Below are 8936 nucleotides of genomic sequence, written 5' to 3'. Positions count from 1 at the left end.
CTCTCCACCAGCAAATTGAGTCAGGCTCTCTTAATTAGATTGTTTCTCACTGCCTTTCGAATATGTGACTAATTAGAGGGAGACAAAAAAAAAGAAAGAAGGGAGATTGCCCAGCCTGGACGCAGACATGAATCTGAGGATTTATTAAAAGAGACTGTCAGTCAGTCAGTAGTTAGTGAATTCAGATTAACAAGTAGGGAGACATGTCATGGCAGCTTCAGCCCATCTATATGGGCAGAATATTAGCATTTTGTAGTGAAAAAACAATGTTAAAAGTTAAAACATTTTTTTAAATAACTATTTTTGTTGGGGAAATGTATCTAATCATTTGTTACCATGGGTCTTAGAGGTCCAGCGTGTAAGAATTAGTGACGTCTAATAGTGAGACTGCAACAACCTTTAAGTGTGTTTTGAAATGGTTGCCTTTGCGTAGTAGGTTGGATGTTGCTTATATTATTTGAGTAGTGTTCTGCTTCAAAATGCAAAATGCATGCTCCGGCTGGTTTGTCCATTCAAGCTGATGTGGAAACCTAAAGGCACAGGAGGGCGGCCTCCATTAAGCAAGGCTCCTGCCTAAGTAAGTTAGATTTAATCCATAAACCAAAACGTTTTTATTTCACAGCAATTACACACTTAAAAAAAAAACATAGTTATGAGTACTATAGTAAAGTTTTGCCAATAATCCGTCCTAAATGTTACACACTGGACCGTTAAGCTCACTTTTGAGCCACTCTCGTACAAAACAATACAACAAAACGACTGTTTGTGAGCCATTCTGCTTTCCACATTATGCCATTATGCGGAACAAAAAAAATAAAAACAGGGTTTTTCAATTCAGCGGAAGTACCACTTACATTTTCAGTGCATATACTTTTTTGTTTCAAGTATGTGTGTCATGGAATGGTGTTGTTTGACATAATGATATAGACATACTGCATATTGCAAACCAGTGTATATACAAAATTGGTTCACTTGTTACTTGTTTCATTTTTAAAGTTACCCTTTAAAACTTCCAGAGCAACAGAGTTGCTTGTGAAACTCTTAACAAACATTATTTTCTCTGATCGCTTAAAATGATGTGTCAAAGAGATCCCTAACTGTCAAATTAGTAAAGTAGTAAATTAGAATCACCTTGCTCATTAAGGCCAAGTAATTATGGCGGCTGGAACGAATGGAAAGACACACTCACATAACACAGCACCAATGCACTGGTGCCCTAACAGAAGCAAGTGGTGATGGGATGAAGGCAGGGTTAGTCAAGGTGAAGGCTCGTTAAGCTTGGGTTTTTGGGTGGAATAACATCCTGCTGATTCGGAGGCTCACCCAGGATAATCAGCACCATTGGAGCTTTTTCCTTGCAAGGCTGTAAGGGCTTCAGAAACAGTGGGGTAATCACTATGACAGCAACATGAGCAGCACAGACCGTGCTAATGGTTTTTACCATTGCTGTACCTTTTGTCAAAGCTGCAGTATATTCAATCATCCTTAACAAACAAAAACATCACCATTTAGTTCATACTATATATCATGTTAGGATGGTATGTATTCTCTAATTGCATGTCCACATATTGCAGAAGTTAGGGTAGAGAAATACATAGAGTACACTGTTAATTGTCCCAGTGAGATTAATGAATGTCACATTTAAAAAAAAGAAAAACAAGGCAACAGGTGTTTGTTTGTGGAGATGGCTCTAGCCAGATTTCCTCTTGTGATTTGAATTCCATGAATGGATTGTAAAGACATTCTAAACAAAATATCACCATATGGCCTTGGTTAACTGTTGAAAACGTTGACTGATATTCGATCTTTCAGACAAAACAGGTTTACTTTTCAAATGTAGCAGCCACTATGGTCTCTCCCTAACCGGAACTTAGATGAGTATGAAGCTCTGTGTTTTGTACATCCGGAGCATAGACTGCATACATATTCTCTGGTTGTGGAATGCAAAATAAGTTTGGAAGTACCTACGTTTCTCTGCTCTTCTGACTCTGCTGGTTAAAAAAAGATCAGTCTGTTTGCACTTGATTTATCACCAAACATTTTCCTGAGGAGTTTATGCTCCTTATCATTAGTTTTGAGTTTTTTGTCAATTCAGCACAATGTCCATTAAATGTATGGAGGAATAAACATGACTTAAGTATAAATAAATACATAAATTAATTAATGCATAGATAAGTGTGCGAGAGAACAATTTATCGGAGGATGGCACAGTATGAAATAATGTAATTTTACTCCACTAACGCTACATTGTCTGTTTGTCTGGTTTCAAGTTTATCTTCTTTCAAAGATGGTAATATCTGTGTGCAAATTCACAGAGATATTTAACTAGCTAGTGTTTATTGACCTTAATATACTGGGAAATATACTGTGTTTATCTTACTGTGTGCAGTAAGATAAACACAGGTCAGGTTGTGTCCTCCATATTCCGCGTGACGGACGGAGATACTAACGAGAACTGTGGCCTTTGATATTTTGGCCACTGTTGCAAATATGCAGGTCATCCTGGTAATTATATCCACGTCCAAAATTTGTAAAAAAGTCATAGTTTAGTATGTTGTCCAAAATGTGACAAAAAAGTCATAGTTTAGTATGTCATCCAAAATGTGACAAAAAAGTCATAGTTTAGTATGTCGTCCAAAATGTGACAAAAAAAGTCATAGTTTAGTATGTCGTCCAAAATGTGACAAAAAAGTTGTAGTATAGTATGTCGTCGAAAATAACTAAAAAAAGTCATAGTATAGTATGTCGTCGAAAATAACTCAAAAAAGTCATAGTGAAGTATGTCGTCCAAAATTTGACAAAAAAGTTATCGTATAGTATGTTGTCCGAAATGTGACAAAAAAGTCATAGGTTAGTATATCGTTCAAATGTGACAAAAAAGTCATAGGTTAGTATGTCGTCCAAAATGAGTCAAAAAAGTCATAGTATAGTATGTCGTCCAAAATGAGTCAAAAAAGTCATAGTATAGTATGTCGTCCAAAATGAGTCAAAAAAGTCATAGTATAGTTTGTCGTCCAAAATGAGTCAAAAAAGTCATAGTATAGTATGTCGTCCAAAATGAGTCAAAAGAGTTATAGTATAGTATGTCGTCCAAAATCAGTCAAAAACGTCGTAGTATAGTATGTCATCCAAAATATGACAAAAAAGTCATAGGTTACGATGTCGTCCAAAATATGACAAAAAAGTCATAGTATAGTATGTCGTCCAAAATATGACAAAAATGTCATAGGTAAGTATGTCGTCCAAAATGAGTCAAAAAAGTCATAGTATAGTATGTCGTCCAGTCGGTCAAAAAAGTCATAGTATAGTATGTCGTCCAAAATATGACAAAAAAGTCATAGGTTAGTATGTCGTCCAAAATGAGTCAAAAGAGTCATAGTATAGTATGTCGTCCAAAATCAGTCAAAAACATCATAGTATAGTATGTCGTCCAAAATATGACAAAAAAGTCATAGGTTACGATGTCGTCCAAAACATGACAAAAAAGTCATAGGTTAGTATGTCGTCCAAAATGAGTCAAAAAAGTCATAGTATAGTATGTCGTCCAAAGTCAGTCAAAAAAGTCATAGTATAGTATGTCGTCCAAAATATGACAAAAAAGTCATAGGTTAGTATGTCGTCCAAAATGAGTCAAAAGAGTCATAGTATAGTATGTCGTCCAAAATCAGTCAAAAACGTCATAGTATAGTATGTCGTCCAAAATGAGTCAAAAAAGTCATAGTATAGTTTGTCGTCCAAAATGAGTCAAAAAAGTCATAGTATAGTATGTCGTCCAAAATGAGTCAAAAGAGTCATAGTATAGTATGTCGTCCAAAATCAGTCAAAAACGTCATAGTATAGTATGTCGTCCAAAATCAGTCAAAAACATCATAGTATAATATGTCGTCCAAAATATGACAAAAAAGTCATAGTATAGTATGTCGTCCAAAATATGACAAAAATGTCATAGGTAAGTATGTCGTCCAAAACATGACAAAAAAGTCATAGTATGTCGTCCAAAATCAGTCAAAAACATCATAGTATAGTATGTCGTCCAAAATATGACAAAAAAGTCATAGGTAAGTATGTCGTCCAAAGTCAGTCAAAAAAGTCATAGTATAGTATGTCGTCCAAAGTCAGTCAAAAAAGTCATAGGTTAGTATGTCGTCCAAAATGAGTCAAAAAAGTCATAGTATAGTATGTCGTCCAAAATGAGTCAAAAAAGTCATAGTATAGTATGTCGTCCAAAATATGACAAAAAAGTCATAGGTTAGTATGTCGTCCAAAATGAGTCAAAAGAGTCATAGTATGTCGTCCAAAATGAGTCAAAAACGTCATAGTATAGTATGTCGTCCAAAATATGACAAAAAAGTCATAGGTAAGTATGTCGTCCAAAATCAGTCAAATAAGTCATAGTATAGTATGTCGTCCAAAGTCAGTCAAAAAAGTCATAGTATAGTATGTCGTCCAAAGTCAGTCAAAAAAGTCATAGGTTAGTATGTCGTCCAAAATATGACAAAAAAGTCATAGGTTACGATGTCGTCCAAAATATGACAAAAAAGTCATAGGTAAGTATGTCATCCAAAATCAGTCAAAAAAATCATAGTATAGTATGTCGTCCAAAGTCAGTCAAAAAAGTCATAGTATAGTATGTCGTCCAAAATGAGTCAAAAAAGTCATAGTATAGTATGTCGTCCAAAATGAGTCAAAAAAGTCATAGTATAGTTTGTCGTCCAAAATGAGTCAAAAAAGTCATAGTATAGTATGTCGTCCAAAATGAGTCAAAAGAGTTATAGTATAGTATGTCGTCCAAAATCAGTCAAAAACGTCATAGTATAGTATGTCATCCAAAATATGACAAAAAAGTCATAGGTTACGATGTCGTCCAAAATATGACAAAAAAGTCATAGTATAGTATGTCGTCCAAAATATGACAAAAATGTCATAGGTAAGTATGTCGTCCAAAATGAGTCAAAAAAGTCATAGTATAGTATGTCGTCCAGTCGGTCAAAAAAGTCATAGTATAGTATGTCGTCCAAAATATGACAAAAAAGTCATAGGTTAGTATGTCGTCCAAAATGAGTCAAAAGAGTCATAGTATAGTATGTCGTCCAAAATCAGTCAAAAACATCATAGTATAGTATGTCGTCCAAAATATGACAAAAAAGTCATAGGTTACGATGTCGTCCAAAACATGACAAAAAAGTCATAGGTTAGTATGTCGTCCAAAATGAGTCAAAAAAGTCATAGTATAGTATGTCGTCCAAAGTCAGTCAAAAAAGTCATAGTATAGTATGTCGTCCAAAATATGACAAAAAAGTCATAGGTTAGTATGTCGTCCAAAATGAGTCAAAAGAGTCAGAGTATAGTATGTCGTCCAAAATCAGTCAAAAACGTCATAGTATAGTATGTCGTCCAAAATGAGTCAAAAAAGTCATAGTATAGTTTGTCGTCCAAAATGAGTCAAAAAAGTCATAGTATAGTATGTCGTCCAAAATCAGTCAAAAGAGTCATAGTATAGTATGTCGTCCAAAATCAGTCAAAAACGTCATAGTATAGTATGTCGTCCAAAATCAGTCAAAAACATCATAGTATAATATGTCGTCCAAAATATGACAAAAAAGTCATAGGTTACGATGTCGTCCAAAACATGACAAAAAAGTCATAGGTTACGATGTCGTCCAAAACATGACAAAAAAGTCATAGTATGTCGTCCAAAATCAGTCAAAAACATCATAGTATAGTATGTCGTCCAAAATATGACAAAAAAGTCATAGGTAAGTATGTCGTCCAAAATCAGTCAAATAAGTCATAGTATAGTATGTCGTCCAAAGTCAGTCAAAAAAGTCATAGTATAGTATGTCGTCCAAAGTCAGTCAAAAAAGTCATAGGTTAGTATGTCGTCCAAAATGAGTCAAAAAAGTCATAGTATAGTATGTCGTCCAAAATGAGTCAAAAAAGTCATAGTATAGTATGTCGTCCAAAATATGACAAAAAAGTCATAGGTTAGTATGTCGTCCAAAATGAGTCAAAAGAGTCATAGTATGTCGTCCAAAATGAGTCAAAAACGTCATAGTATAGTATGTCGTCCAAAATATGACAAAAAAGTCATAGGTAAGTATGTCGTCCAAAATCAGTCAAATAAGTCATAGTATAGTATGTCGTCCAAAGTCAGTCAAAAAAGTCATAGTATAGTATGTCGTCCAAAGTCAGTCAAAAAAGTCATAGGTTGTATGTCGTCCAAAATATGACAAAAAAGTCATAGGTTACGATGTCGTCCAAAATATGACAAAAAAGTCATAGGTAAGTATGTCATCCAAAATCAGTCAAAAAAATCATAGTATAGTATGTCGTCCAAAGTCAGTCAAAAAAGTCATAGTATAGTATGTCGTCCAAAATATGACAAAAAAGTCATAGGTTAGTATGTCGTCCAAATGAGTCAAAAGAGTCATAGTATAGTATGTCGTCCAAAATCAGTCAAAAACGTCATAGTATAGTATGTCGTCCAAAATCAGTCAAAAAAGTCATAGTATAGTATGTCGTCCAAAGTCAGTCAAAAAAGTCATAGTATAGTATGTCGTCCAAAATATGACAAAAAAGTCATAGGTTAGTATGTCGTCCAAAATGAGTCAAAAGAGTCATAGTATAGTATGTCGTCCAAAATCAGTCAAAAGCGTCATAGTATAGTATGTCGTCCAAAGTCAGTCAAAAAAGTCATAGTATAGTATGTCGTCCAAAATATGACAAAAGAGTCTTTGGTAAGTATGTCGTCTAAAATCAGTCAAAAAAATCATAGTATAGTATGTCGTCCAAAGTCAGTCAAAAAAGTCATAGTATAGTATGTCGTCCAAAATATGACAAAAAAGTCATAGGTTAGTATGTCGTCCAAAATGAGTCAAAAGAGTCATAGTATAGTATGTCGTCCAAAATCAGTCAAAAACGTCACAGTATAGTATGTCGTCCAAAGTCAGTCAAAAAAGTCATAGTATAGTATGTCGTCCAAAATATGACAAAAAAGTCATAGGTAAGTATGTCGTCCAAAATCAGTCAAATAAGTCATAGGTAAGTATGTCGTCCAAAGTCAGTCAAAAAAGTCATAGTATAGTATGTCGTCCAAAGTCAGTCAAAAAAGTCATAGGTTAGTATGTCGTCCAAAATATGACAAAAGTCATAGGTAAGTATGTTGTCCAAAATATGACAAAAAAGTCATAGTATAGTATGTCGTCCAAAATCAGTCAAAAAAGTCATAGTATAGTATGTCGTCCAAAGTCAGTCAAAAAAGTAATAGTATAGTATGTCGTCCAAAATATGACAAAAAAGTCATAGGTTAGTATGTCGTCCAAAATGAGTCAAAAGAGTCATAGTATAGTATGTCGTCCAAAATCAGTCAAAAACGTCATAGTATAGTATGTCGTCCAAAATATGACAAAAAAGTCATAGGTTACGATGTCGTCCAAAATATGACAAAAAAGTCATAGTATAGTATGTCGTCCAAAATATGACAAAAAAGTCATAGGTTACGATGTCGTCCAAAACATGACAAAAAAGTCATAGTATAGTATGTCGTCCAAAATCAGTCAAAAAAGTCATAGTATAGTATGTCGTCCAAAGTCAGTCAAAAAAGTCATAGTATAGTATGTCGTCCAAAATATGACAAAAAAGTCATAGGTTAGTATGTCGTCCAAAATGAGTCAAAAGAGTCATAGTATAGTATGTCGTCCAAAATCAGTCAAAAACGTCATAGTATAGTATGTCGTCCAAAATATGACAAAAAAGTCATAGGTTAGTATGTCGTCCAAAATCAGTCAAAAAAGTCATAGTATAGTATGTCGTCCAAAGTCAGTCAAAAAAGTCATAGTATAGTATGTCGTCCAAAATATGACAAAAAAGTCATAGGTTAGTATGTCGTCCAAAATGAGTCAAAAGAGTCATAGTATAGTATGTCGTCCAAAATCAGTCAAAAACGTCATAGTATAGTATGTCGTCCAAAGTCAGTCAAAAAAGTCATAGTATAGTATGTCGTCCAAAATATGACAAAAAAGTCATAGGTAAGTATGTCGTCCAAAATCAGTCAAATAAGTCATAGTATAGTATGTCGTCCAAAGTCAGTCAAAAAAGTCATAGTATAGTATGTCGTCCAAAGTCAGTCAAAAAAGTCATAGGTTAGTATGTCGTCCAAAATATGACAAAAAAGTCATAGGTAAGTATGTCGTCCAAAATATGACAAAAAAGTCATAGTATAGTATGTCGTCCAAAGTCAGTCAAAAACGTCATAGTATAGTATGTCGTCCAAAGTCAGTCAAAAAAGTCATAGTATAGTATGTCGTCCAAAGTCAGTCAAAAAAGTCATAGGTTAGTATGTCGTCCAAAATATGACAAAAGTCATAGGTAAGTATGTTGTCCAAAATATGACAAAGAAGTCATAGTATAGTATGTCGTCCAAAATATGACAAAAAAGTCATAGGTAAGTATGTCGTCCAAAATCAGTCAAAAAAGTCATAGTATAGTATGTCGTCCAAAATATGACGAAAAAGTAAACGGTTGTGCGGCGTTAGCTCACTTGGTAGAGTTGCTGTCCCATGTTGTATGGAGGACGTAACCTGACTTATGTATAAATAAATAAATGTATAAGTAAATGCATAAACAAAAAAATAAAACAATTATTTACTTCTGTATCCATATGTTAATGAGGTGGGAGGTTCTATAGCATGATTGGTTACAGGAGTGTGCTCGATTCGGATCGACTACTTCTGCCTAATTGGCGGTGCTGAGTCGCATAGAGGAATGTTGTTGGCTACCCCCAGTCAGCACTGTTGCCATCTCCTCAGTAAGGAGTAATGTTGTATACCTACTGTTTGTTTTCTCTTCTGCAGAAAACTTTGGCACTCCCCGTCGGGGAATCGAACCCCGGTCTTCCGCGTGACAGGCGGAGATACTGTCCACTATACTAACGAGGA

The 8936-nt window shown here is 34.5% G+C and overlaps 1 non-coding gene across 1 annotated transcript; it reads right to left on the bottom strand.

Moving 5' to 3' along the window:
- Window positions 1–8864: 8864 nt before the first annotated feature.
- On the bottom strand, window positions 8865–8936 carry trnad-guc (transfer RNA aspartic acid (anticodon GUC)). The gene has a single exon. It is a non-coding gene; the product is annotated as a tRNA-Asp (tRNA).

This window comes from Solea solea, chromosome 12 (genome assembly GCF_958295425.1).
Source record: "Solea solea chromosome 12, fSolSol10.1, whole genome shotgun sequence".
Classification (NCBI taxonomy): domain Eukaryota; kingdom Metazoa; phylum Chordata; class Actinopteri; order Pleuronectiformes; family Soleidae; genus Solea; species Solea solea.
The sequence above is the reverse complement of the archived record's forward strand: the minus strand, read 5'-3'. Positions and strand labels throughout refer to the sequence as shown.